Genomic DNA, 13,794 nt, shown 5'->3' on the forward strand with positions numbered 1-13,794 from the left:
AAGGGGTCGATTGCAAACACATAGAGCAGGGGACTCAGCGGACAACCCTGGCGCACCCCAGAACCAACCTCAAAGGACTGTCCAACCCAACCATTAACAAGAGGGAAGCTTTCTGCCCCCTTATACAAAACTTTTAACCAATCGACAAAACCACCCGGCAGACCGTACTTACTAAAGAGCAACCACAGGTACTCATGGTTGACACGATCGAAAGCCTTTGCCTGATCCAATGCCAGTAGATACTTTCCCCAGCCTGCAGCCCTGCACTGCTCCAAGGCCTCCCGGACAGCTAAAACCGCTGTGAAGGTGCTCCTACCCTGGATCGAACAGTGCTGATGGCGAGAAAGCAAAGACTCTGCTACTGCCGATAGGCGCCAGAAAAGTATCTTCGCCAGCACCTTTCTATCGACATTGAGAAGGCTGATGGGGCGCCAATTCTCAATCATCGAAGGATCTTTACCTTTTGAAAGAAGAATCACAGCTGAGTGTCTCATGGAAGGGGGAAGCACCCCCTCAGCAAGACAACCGTTAAAAATCTCTACCAAATGTGGGGCCAGAATAGACTTAAAGGCTTTGTAAAACTCAGCCGTCAGACCATCCGGTCCAGGTGACTTCTTGATGGCAAGCTGTTCAATTGCCCTCGTCACCTCTTCAACTGTGATCTCTTCTGTCAAATTCATCAAAGGGACATCTCCACCATTTAGACCTGGAATAGAGTCCAAAAAGCTTTCCATCTTGTCTCGGTCAAGCTCCTTCCTCCCAAGAAGTTCAGCATAAAAAGACCTCACGACCTCCAGGATCCCTGACCTGGACTTTGTCAAGGAACCTGTACTATCCTTAAGGCCAACGACCATCTTAACAGCTACACCCTGTTTGCAGTTCTGGTAAGGGTCAGGCGAGTGGTATTTCCCATAGTCCCGCTCCAGAACCAAAGAGGTATGCCGGTCATATTGACACTTCCTGAGGAGGATTTTCACTTCAGAGATTGCCCCAGGATCTCCTCCTCTCGAGACAAGAATATCCAGCTTCCTCCGCAAACGTTGGTAGGTCATGTATCTATTAAACTGTTTTTTATTGGCTAGGCCCCTGAAGAATCCAGCAATCCTCTTTTTGGTCAGCTCCCACCACTCAGCCTTGCTGCTACAAAAGTCCAGGATGGTCACCTGTGCCTGAAAGAATTCCTCAAAGGATTGTCTAACATGTTCTTCCTCAAGGAGAGTCGAATTTAATCTCCAGATGCCTTTGCCCCTCTGAGGGAAATCTGAAGCATTCAAGACCAGAGATAGCATACAGTGATCAGAGAACTCCACCGCCTGCACCACTGGGGGTGAGAAAGCAGAGGCCTCCTTCAAAAAAAACCTATCTATCCTACTCTGACTATTACCTCGATGAAAGGTGAACCCTGTGTCATCCGGGAGGTGCTTAATGTGCACATCCACAAGACCAGCATCCCTAACCATACTATTTAAAAAAACGCTATCATATCCCAGCCGGTCATTGAAGTCCTTCCTGTCCTTGGGCCTAGTCACAGTATTAAAGTCACCTCCAAAAACCACTTGCCGGGATGTAAAAAGAAATGGCTTGATCCTTGTAAAAAGGCATTTCCTGTCCCACTTTGTGTGCGGCCCATAAATATTAATTAGGCGCAGGTCCTGCCCTCCCACAAGAACGTCTAAGACCATACATCTCCCAATCTCCACCTCAATAACCCGCCTGACAGTTACCATGCCGGTTTTAAACAACACCGCCACCCCGCCGTAAGGCTCGGCCGCAAGAGACCAGTAAGATGGACCATACCTCCACTCTCTCTTGGCCATATGAATATCTGCCAAGGAGGTGAGCCTAGTCTCCTGCAAAAATAAAATTTCAGCATCTAATTGGCTGAACAAAAAGAAGGCCATAGAACGAGCTCTTACTGACTTAATACTGGCGACATTTATTGTCACCACTTTTAACGGAGGGGGAACCGCCATTTGGGTTATTGAGTGGATTGCTTCTTAGCTCCCCTCTGCTGCTCATCACCAGAAGCCTCTCTCTTTCTTGAGGCCTCCTCCAATTCCATTTCTGAATCAGAATTTTGCTCAGAAGAAGCTCCAGATGTGGAGATATCCCATGCAGAAGCCCTAGAACGGTTGGGGACAGACACTGGGGCATCCTGTCCCTGTTCCGTCCTCACCGCCTGTCTCTTCCGCCTCACAACCTTCCTTCTCTCCTCCAGGTACTGCAGGTCAGATTCAGAGATGTTATCTCTTGTTTTCTTCTTTTTTGAAGTCTTCACAGAAGACTTCTTTACAGAGGAAACCGCAGCACCCTTTTTGGTACCCTCTACCACTCCTGGTGGGGGGGGACCTTCCCTTAAGTCAGACCTAGGAGGGGATGACTCATGGGGCAAGACTGACTCGGGGGGGACAGACTTAGAAGGTTCTGACACAAGAGGAGCGGGTACAGTAGGCTGGGGGGACACAGAGACAGTCACAGAAGTAATACCTACAGACACAGGAGGGTTGGCCACAGAAACTGGGGAGGGATCCTGAACAGGACCTGGGGGGTCAGTCACCGCTGAGGAGGATGGTACACCAGGGGCCTCATCCTCCATCCCGTCCAGCCTCAACAGTTCATCTACTACCTCCTTCTCCATGTTGTGCCAGGCCTCTGGACATCGGCTGTAGGGGTGGCCAAGGCGCAGGCACAGGTTGCACCTTATCGCCTGGGTACAGTCCCTGGCCACATGACCCTGTCCCCGACATACTGAACATATTAAGGCTGAACAGGAGGAGCTAAAATGCCCCTTTTCTCCACAGCGGTGACATAGCTTTGGCTGACCAGGATAAAAAATAGTCATCCTATCCCTCCCTATGAAAGCCGAGGAGGGCAGGTGACGGACAACATTCCCATCCCTGGCCAACCTAACCGTTACTGACCAACCCCCGGTCCAGATGTCACGTTCATCAAGGATTTTTTCTAGCCTTGTCAAAACCTCACCATAGTTCCTTAACCAGACCTCTAGGTCCCGAGCAGGAACACTCTCATTATTGAGGATGATGGTTATTTTTTTAACCGTTGATCTCTGCGAAACAGCAACTGGTGCCAGATCTTCCCATTCGGGTCTTGACCTGCACCGAGCTTCATATCGTTCCCAGAACAGGTCAAGACCCTCCGGCCTGGTGAAGCTGATTGTGTACTCCCGGCTCCCAGCTACATGTATTAGGGCATAAAGGTCATTCGCCCCAAAGCCCATCTCCAAAATCATATCCACCACCACACGCCGTGCTGGAGAGACTGCACCACCTTCCCATTTAAGTATAACGACATTACGTCTTGGACCCCCAGCAGAAGCCAGAGACCCAAGACCGGAACCAGGGGTGCTCAAAGTGGCAGTTTGTGGTGTAAATCTCTGCCTGGAAGCAGGGTTCCTCATTGGCTGCAGCCCTGGCTTAATAATATTACCAGGAGCAGAGCGTACCACCTGAGCAAAAGAAGGCTTATCAGGGCCAAGACCCCACACCGATGTAACTTTAGCTGGTACATTATTATTATTATCCTTATTATTAACTGCTTGTACTGAGCCAGCAGGATTGTCTATTACACAAACATTAGTAGGATTATTCAGAACACCTGTGTTGGAAGTAATGTCAGAACAATCAGTATTCACTATCACAGTTTCTGCTGTAGTACCACAGGTGTCCTGATGCTGCAGTATAGAGACAGCAGCTGTGACTGGACAAACAGCCTTTGACTCAGCAAAAGGGGGGTTAACTGGTTGTTCTGGCTCTTGTAGTTCCTTTGCTGCAATGTCATTTTTTAAATGCAATTTTTCCTCAGTGGAAACATCAGCAGCTGAAGTATTGCTGGATATAATATTACCAGCCTGGGTGTCATTGGGCAAAACATCAGTATTAGCCAAGGTGTTAAATGGCACAAAAATAGTTTTATCAGTCACTTGTGACTTGCTAGGCTTTACCTTATCAGGCACATTATCAGGAAAGTTCTCCTCACCAAACACCAGCTGATCCGCCCGTAATGGAGACTCCACTGCCTGGATCACTGTCAGCATGCCTCCTGAGCCCTGAGAAGGCAACGGGTTGCTTACCTCACCTTGGGGGGTCAGGGGGTCAGAACTGGGGGTCTCCTCGTCCACCTCCATCTTTGCCATCCTTGCAAATCTGCGGTCATTGCAAAACTTTTCCTTAAAGGGCCCCTCTTTACCTTCCATCATGGCCACAATGGTTTCCTGGTGTTGAACCCGGACCTTTGCCAACTGGATTTCCGGATCCATAGATCCACGGTTGCGGCTGTACAAACCTTCACGTTGCTTTCGCAGACGCTTCAACTCCGCTCTCAGTTTGTAGAGCTGGTCTCTCTCCCTATTCAGGACCTTGATCCCGGCCACCACTCGCTCCCGAATGGACTCGGTATCCTCATCCTCACCAGGGGCAGAGAGATCCCCAGCCATGGCTTGTCCAGGAGCAGGTATGTCATCCATCTGCCCAGGGGATGGCTGAGAGCTTCCAGCAGGAGAGGCCCTGCTGGCCTGCATGGCCTCCCCAGATAGGGGCCAGCAGAGCTGGGAGAGATTTTACCAGACTCCCCTCTCAAACAGATCACCTGGAGCAGCTCCAGACACACAGCCAGAGAACCTTCCTGCAGCCACACCCGAAGCTGAATGATGGGAAACTACTCCTCCCACTGACAGCAATGATGGGACACTATTCCTCCCACTGACACCAACGATGGGACACTATTTCTTCTTCTGACACCAATGATGGGGCGCTATTCCTCCCACTGACACCAACGATGGGGCGCTATTCCTCCCACTGACACCAATGATGGGGCACTATTCCTCCCACTGACACCAATGATGGGGCACTATTCCTCCCACTGACACCAATGATGGGGCACTATTCCTCCCACTGACACCAATGATGGGGCACTATTCCTCCCACTGACACCAACAATGGGGCACTCTTCCTTCTTCTGACACCAATGATGGGACACTATCCCTTTTTCTGACACCAACGGTGGGGCACTATTCCCCCATCTGATACCAAAGATTGGGCATTATATCTCCCACTTACACCAACAATGGGGCACTATTCCTTCTTCTGACACCCACGATGGGGCGCTATTCTTCCTTCTGACACCGACGATGGGGCTCTATTCCTCCCTCTGACACCAACAAGGGGGCACTCTTTATTCTCCTGACACCAACGGTGGGGCACTATTCCCCCATCTGACACCAATGATGGGACACTATTCCCCCATCTGACACCAACGATCGGGCACTCTTCCTCCAACTAACACCAACAATGGGGCACTATTCCTCCCACTGACACCAACAGTGGGTGCTCTTCCTCCCACTGACACCGGTTGGGCACTAGTCCTCCCACTGACACTAATAATTGGGCATTTTTCCTTCCACTAACACCAACAATGGGGTACTATTCCTCCCACTGACACCAAGGATTGGGCACTATTCCTCCCACTGACACCAACAATGGGGTACTATTCCTCCCACCGACACCGACTGGACACTAGTCCTCCCACTGACACCATGTGTACCATGTGGTTAGCTGTGACCAATCACAGCTAATCACAACAATTCAGTAAAAAAAGTATTGCCATATAGCAGTGAATTTCACTGTTATAAGGAAGTATAGTATGTAAAAAAATAAAATACTGATCAACTCCCCAGAGTGGTACAGTATTACTGGGGTAACACTGTACTGTTCTGGTCACAGTATGTAAAAAAATAAAAATAAAACAAAAAATAAAAGGAACAATATTTAAACAAATATACATTATTTTTTTTTTTTTTACATACTGTCACCAGTCATTGTCCCTGGTCACCGCCATGCCATACCAGTTATATGATAACATTGTACTGCACTGGTGACAGTATGTAAAAAATGAAAAAACTAATTTTCCTCCAAATTCGTATCCCAAAAAAATTGACAAAAAAGTATAACTTCAAAAAACACGCCATGCCTCTTCCTAAATACGTCAGACTTCATTTGCAGTGTCACATTCATTGTCACAGTAACATTATACATTATGTTGCTGTTAAAAAAAAATTATAAAAAACGAAATAAATATATAATAAAAAAATTATTTTGATGAATCGTTGCTATCCTCCTGACCACTCCGACCGTGAGCCCTTTGAGCTCCTCTGCTGATGATCCCTGCTCCCCCCCCCCCCCCCAGAATTGGTTCTTGCCCCTCTCACCCCCCCCCCCCCTTTTCTTTCTCTAGTCTTCTCTCTCTTTTTCCTCCTCCCTCTTCATTTGGTTCAACCTCTCCTCCTTCATTTCTTACCCCCCCTTTTTTTTTCCTTTTTTCTCTCCCCCCCCCCCCCCCTTTCCCTTCGATTTACGTTGGATTGATTAGCCCTCCTTATCCAAGGATATTAATGAGTTAAGCTGGATGCATACTATACAACTTTTGTTGTGCGATCGTTACTATCCTCCTGACCACTCAGACCGTGAGCCCATTGAGCTCCTCTGCTGATGATCCCTGTTCCCCCCTAGGATCTGTTCTTGCCCCTCTCATCGCACCCCCCCCCTTTTCTTTCTCTAGTCTTCTCCCTCTTCTTCCTGCTCCCTCTTCCTTTGGTTCAACCTCTCCTCCTTCATTTCTTACCCCCCCCTTTTTTTTTCTCTCCCCCCCCCTTTCCCTTCCATTTACGTTGGATTGATTAGCCCTCCTTATCCGAGGATATTAATGAGTTAAGCGGGATGCATACAATACAACTTTTGGTGTGCGATTTCCTTTAGATTTACCTTCAACTATGTAGTGGAAGGGCCTGACTGATTGCATATAAATTAAAAGTGTTTAGGTCTGACCTCATATTATATGGTTTTGGTAAATCTAAAGGAAAAAATCTAAAGAAAATTGTATAGTGTGTATCCAACTTTAGAATAGACCCTCTATGAGTTGTGATTGGACTGGACGTTAGCCGCACCCGTACAATTATGGGATTATTTTAGTTGTGTAACTTTGTTTTCTCTTAAATATTTTGCATTTGTATCCTTTTAAGACCCCGTTCACACTGGGGCGATCCGACTTGCCGGGGCAACCTCACAGGTCGCGGCCCGCATGCTCGCACCGCGACCTCGGAGCGGCCGGCACGGACTTCATAACATTGAAGTCAATGCAGGTCGCTCCAAAGAAGCTCCGGACCCTTTTTCTAATGGCCCGTACACACGATCCGAAAATCGGACGAAAATTAACGCTTGTGAAAGGATCGGACGATAATCGGATCGTTAGTACACAGCTTACGAGAGGCGATCACAACAGTTCACCCGATATTATCCGGTCGTGCAAGGATAAAAATTTTGATCGTATTATAACACATCGTACGATAATCGTATTATCAGTATGTTGTTCGTCCGAAAGAAATGGTGAGCAGTAGACATCATTTTCCCCTCACACGCTACAGCGTGGTTACGCATACCGGAAGCTAAGAATTATCGTCCGAGAAAATTCGTATCATGAGTAACCTCTCCCTTAAGCGAATATTATTGAGAGCTGCTAGAATACAAAAAATAACGGATGGAACGTCGCCCGATTTTCGGATCGTGTGTACTGGGCATAAGTCGGAGCGACTTGTGTCGCTCCTATTAGAACGGGTCCACAGCTTCTCTATGGCAGGCGACCCACTGCGACCTGTCAGGCGACCTGGTCGCCTGACAGGTCGCCCCAGTGTCAACGGGGTCTAAGTCTTGACTCCGAGGGCTGCGTCCCGATACATTTTAGGTGTATTGTGCATCCTGTTTTACCCCCTTTACCCTTGGAGTTACTTTGAAAAATTGTTATTCTTTGTATTCTATACTCCTTATTTACCAATAAAAATATTTAAACCGGGAAAAAAAAAAAATGTAAAACATTTTTTTTTTTTATACTGTCCCTGGTCACTGCCACACCAGTTATATGATGACGCTGTACTGCACTGGTGACAATATGTAAAAAAAAAAAAAAATTACAACTTTAGAAAACTCGCCTCTTACTAAATACCTTGGACTGTCTACTTTCCAAAATGCGGTAATTTGGGGGGTATTTTTACAGTCCTGGCGTTTTCGGGCCTCAAGAAAGGAGATAGGCCGTCAGTACATCAGGATTGATCAATTTTCAGATATATACCATAGTTTGTGGACTCTATTACTTTCCTACAGACTAAATAATATACAAATATATATCTATATACAGTATATTATATATATATATATATATATATATATATATATATATATATATATATATTATAATTATATATAATAATAATTATAATAATATAATATAATTATAATTATACTTATTATAATTATAACATAATATAATAATAATAATTATAATATATATTATAATTAGAATTATATAATATATAAAATATATATTCATTTATATATTTTCACCAAAGAAATGTAGCAGAACCCATTTTGGCCTAAATTTATGAAGAAAGATTATTTATTTGCAATATTTTATAACAGAAATTAAGAAAAATGCATTTTTTTTTTTTTAATTTTTGGATTTTTTCTTTTTTTTAGCAAAAAATAAACAACCCAGTGGTGATTAAATACCACCAAAAGAAAGCTCTATTTGTGTGAAAAAAATGATAAAATTTTAATTTGTGTACAGTGTAGCATGACCGCGTAATTGACATTCAAAATGCAACAGCGGTGAAGGCTGAAAATTGGCCTGGGCAGGAAGGGGGTAAAAGTGCCCGGTATTGAAGCAGTTGAACCCTTCTAGGCTTTGCACAGACTCATGTCGATGCATTTCATGGATGGTGTCCCCTCTCTCAGGCCCGCAGTAATCGGCAGTTCTCAGATGATAGTAGTCAGTTGTCTAAGATAAATAGCAGCATGTAACAAACTGTACCATGTAAAGGAGATTCCCCGTCATCTCCTGCCTGGTGATAGCTGTCACTGTAAGGTATAGGAAATCCCAACAGTGACTGCTACAAATCTCCCTATGGGGCTCCCTTCCGTTATCCTTCCCTATTCCACTGTCCATTAACCTGGCACAGAGGGGGAAAGAGGAAAAGGAGAGAGAGAGGAGAGGGGTGGAAAGAGAGAGGGAGAGAGAGAGGAGGGGAGAAGGGGGTTAGAGGTACGTGGGGGGGGGGGGGGACAGATGGGGGAATGACAGAGGGAGTGATAGGGGGATAAAGAGAAAGCAGTTGAGGGGGAGGAGAAGGAAGAGGAGAGAAAGAGATAGATAGAGGGGTGGGGAGAGGGAGAGAGAGAGGAGGGGAGAAGGAGAGAGACAGGGGGAGAGAGGAGAGGAGGGGGAGAGAGGGGGAAGAGGGAGAGAGAAGGGGAGAGGGAGAGAGAGAGAGAGAGAGAGTAGGGACGAGAGAGAAGAGGGGGGAGGGAGAGACAGGGGGGAGAGGAGGGGAGGGGGAGAGAGGAGGAAGAGGGAGAGAGAGAGAGGAGCGAGAGGGGGAGAAGGGGAGAAAGATGAGGGGAGAGGGAGAGAGAAAGGGGAGATGGAGCGAGAGAAAGAGGGGTGGAGAGAGGGTGAAAGATTGAAAGGGGGTGAGAGAGAGGAAAAGAGAAAAAGAGAGGAGGGGAAGATAGAAGGTGAGAGAAGGAAAGGAGGGGTGAGAGGTACGTGGGGGGGGGGGGGGTAAAGAGACCGAAATAGGGGGATGAAACAGGGAGTGATGGGGGGAATAAATGGAAAGCAGTGGAGGGGGAGGAGAGAGAGAGAGAGAGAAGAGGAGAGGAAGCGATAGATAGAGAGGAGGGGAGAGGGAGAGAGTGAGGAGGGGCAAGGGAGAGAGGGGGAGAGAGATGAGGGGAGAGAGAGATGGGGGTAGAAGGAGAGGGAGAGAGAGAGAGGAGGGTAGAGGGAGAGGGAGAGAGAGATGAGGGCAGATGGGTGGAGGGAGGGGAAAGAGGGAAAAGGGGTAGAGAGGGAGAAAGGGAGGGGGAGAGGGCGAAAGAGAGAGGGGAGGGAGAGAGAGAGAGAAAGGAGGGGAGAGGGAGAGAGGGGGGAAGGAGAGTGAGAGGAGGGGAGAGGGGTAGAGAGAGGGGGGAAAGGGGGATAGAAATTTGAGGGGAGAGGGAGAGAGAGGGGGGGGAGGGAAAGAGAGAGGGAGGAAAGAGTAAAAGGGGCGAAAGAGAGAGAGGAAGGGAGAGGGAGAGAGAGAGGAGGGGAGAAGGGTAGAGAGAGAGAGAGAGGAATGGAGAGGGGTTGAGAGAGAGGGGGGAGGGAGAGAAAGGGGGAGGGAGAAAGAGAGGAGGGGAGAGGGGAGAGAGAGGAGGGGAGAGAGAGGGAGGAGAGGTAGAAAGAGAGAGGAGGAAGAGAGGAGGGGAGATGGGTGGAGAGAGGGGGAAAGAGGGAAAATGGGTAGAGAGGGAGAAAGGGAGGGGGGATGGAGGGAGAGAGAAAGGAGGGGAGAGAGGGGGGAAGGAGAGTAAGAGGGGGGGAGAGGGGTAGAGAGAGGGGGAAAGAGGAAAAGCAGGGAGAGAGAGAGATGAGGGGAGAGGGAGAGAGAGAGAGAGAGAAGGGGAGAGGGGTAGAGAGAGGGGAGGGAGATAGAGATGAAGGAAGAGGAGTTGAGAGAGAGAGAGAGAGAGAGAGAGAGAGAGAGAGGAAGGGAGACGGAGAGGGGGAGAGAGAGGAGGGGAGAGAGAAGGGGGAGAGGTAGAAAGAGAGAGGAGGGAGAGAGAGAGAGGAGGGAAGATGGTGGAGAGAGGAGGAAAGAGGGAAAATTGGTAAAGAGGGAGAAAGGAAGGGGGGAGGGAGAGAGAGGGGGGAAGGAGAGTGAGAGGAGGGGAGAGGGGTAGAGAGAGGGGGAAAAGAGGAAAAGCAGGGGAGAGAGAGAGAGATGAGGGGAGAGAGAGAGGATGGGAGAGGGGCAGAGAGAGAGAGGAGGGGAGAGGGGCGGAGAGAGAGAGGAAGGAAGAGGGGTTTAGAGAGAGAGAGGAGGGGAGAGGGAGAGAGAGGGGGAGCGAGAGGAGGGGAGAGGGGGAGAGAGAGGAGGGGAGAAGAGATGGGGAAAGGGAGGAGAGAGAGAGAGAGGAGGGGAGAGGGGTGGAGAGAAAGTGAGATGGAGAGAACCACTGCTGGGGAGTGAGTGGAGAGTAAGGTGGGGGGGGGGGGGGCAAGAGACAGAAGGGGAGAAAGAGAGAGGGGGGAAAGAGGAGAGAAAGTTGGAAGGGGGGGGCAATGGAGAAAGAAGAAAAGGGGGAGAAAGAGAGTAAAAAGAGAGCGAGTGTGTATGTGGGGGGGGGGGGGGTTGAGGATAAGGTACAGGGAAATAAAGATACAGGAAAATAAAGCTGGGGGGAGGGGAGATAAATAGAGGGGGGGGGTAGAGACAGGGAGAGAGATTGGGAAGAGAAGGGAACAGGGAAGAGGGGCGGTGGCATAGAAGGAGGGAGATAGAGAATATATTTAGAGTGAGGGGGAGATTTACAGAAAAAAAGGTGAAGGAGAGAGGGGGTGGGGAGTGAAAGATACAGAGGGGGGAAGGGAAACAGGGAGAGAAATAGAGAGGGGCAAAGATAGAGTAGGGGGAGAGATGAGAGGGGGGAGAGAGAGAGAGACAGAAGGAGGGAGAGGGGGGGGGTAAGAGAAGGAAGGGGGGAGGAGAGAAATGGACAGTATTACATTGTATCAGTAAAAGCACACACAGTGTAGTAGATAAAAATATGATCTGACACATTTGATGTCTAATTACCTCCATCCCTATATACAGTGGGTACGGAAAGTATTCAGACCCCCTTACATTTTTCACTCTTTGTTATATTGCAGCCATTTGCTAAAATCATTTAAGTTCATTCTTCTTCCTCATGAATGTACACATAGCACCCCATACTGACAGAAAAACACAGAATTGTTGACATTGTTGCAGATTTATTAAAAAAGAAAAACTGAAATATCACATGGTCCTAAGTATTCAGACCCTTTGCTCAGTATTTAGTAGAAGCCCCCTTTTGATCTAATACAGCCAGGAGTCTTTTTGGGAAAGATGCAACAAGTCTTTCACACCTGGATTTGGGGATCCTCTGCCATTCCTCCTTGCAGATCCTCTCCAGTTCTGTCAGGTTGGATGGTAAACGTTGGTGGACAGCCATTTTTAGGTCTCTCCAGAGATGCTCAATTGGGTTTAAGTCAGGGCTCTGGCTGGGCCATTCAAGAACAGTCACGGAGTTGTTGTGAAGCCACTCCTTCGTTATTTTAGCTGTGTGCTTAGGGTCATTGTCTTGTTGGAAGGTAAACCTTCGGCCCAGTCTGAGGTCCAGAGCACTCTGGAGAAGGTTTTTGTCCAGGATATCCCTGTACTTGGCCGCATTCATCTTTCCCTCGATTGCAACCAGTCGTCCTGTCCCTGCAGCTGAAAAACACCCCCACAGCATGATGCTGCCACCACCATGCTTCACTGTTGGGACTGTATTGGACAGGTGATGAGCAGTGCCTGGTTTTCTCCACACATACCGCTTAGAATTAAGGCCAAAAAGTTCTATTTTGGTCTCATCAGACCAGAGAATCTTATTTCTCACCATCTTGGAGTCCTTCAGGTGTTTTTTAGCAAAGTCCATGCGGGCTTTCATGTATCTTACACTGAGGAGAGGCTTCCGTCGGGCCACTCTGCCATAAAGCCCCGACTGGTGGAGGGCTGCAGTGATGGTTGACTTTCTACAACTTTCTCCCATCTCCTGACTGCATCTCTGGAGCTCAGCCACAGTGATCTTTGGGTTCTTCTTTACCTCTCTCACCAAGGCTCTTCTCCCCCGATAGCTCAGTTTGGCCGGACGGCCAGCTCTAGGAAGGGTTCTGGTCGACGTGCGTGCGAACGCCAATTAGCCATTCTTCTGGGAATAGCCTGCGCATGCGCATAACGTCTCACAGAGATTCCCTGACAGGCGTACTTTGGTGGATAAATGCATATATATAAAAAACAATTATAATATACATATGTACAGAGAAATGACATACGACAAACTATACACTTCATATTATCTGATGAGACCAAGATAAACTTATTTGGTTCAGATGGTGTCAGGCGTGTGTGGCAGCAACCAGGTGAGGAGTACAAAGACAAGTGTGTCTTACCTACAGTCAAGCATGGTGGTGGGAGTGTCATGGTCTGGGACTGCATGAGTGCTGCTGGCACTGGAGAGCTACAGTTCATTGAGGGAACCATGAATGCCAACATGTACTGTGACATACTGAAGCAGAGCATGATCCCCTCCCTTCAGAGACTGGGCTGCAGGGCAGTATTCCAACATGATAACGACTCCAAACTCACCTCCAAGATGACCACTGCCTTGCTAAAGAACCTGAGGGTAAAGGTGATGGACTGGCCAAGCATGTCTCCAGACCTAAACCCTATTGAGCATCTATGGGGCATACTCAAATGGAAGGTGGAGGAGCGCAAGGTCTCTAACATCCACCAGCTCTGTGATGTTGTCATGGAGGAGTGGAAGAGGACTGCAGTGGCAACCTGTGAAGCTCTGGTGAACTCCATGCCCAAGAGGGTTAAGGCAGTGCTGGAAAATAATGGTGGACACACAAAATATTGACACTTTGAGCCCAATTTGGACATTTTCCCTTTGGGGTGTACTCACTTTTGTTGCCAGCGGTTTAGACATTAAGGCTCGGTTCACACTGATGCGATGCGGGAAGGCTGCGAATTCGCAGCCTGTTCCCGCATCGCACACGCACCCCAGGCAGTTCACACTGCCATATGCGATCCGCTGGGGGTGTCAATGTAATCTTAACGACACCCCCAGTTTGATCGCATATCGCAGTGCGATCGTGCAGTTCGCACAGGATCGGATCGCA

Source organism: Pelophylax lessonae (assembly GCF_965119305.1).
Source record: "Pelophylax lessonae genome assembly, chromosome: 13".
NCBI classification, from domain to species: domain Eukaryota; kingdom Metazoa; phylum Chordata; class Amphibia; order Anura; family Ranidae; genus Pelophylax; species Pelophylax lessonae.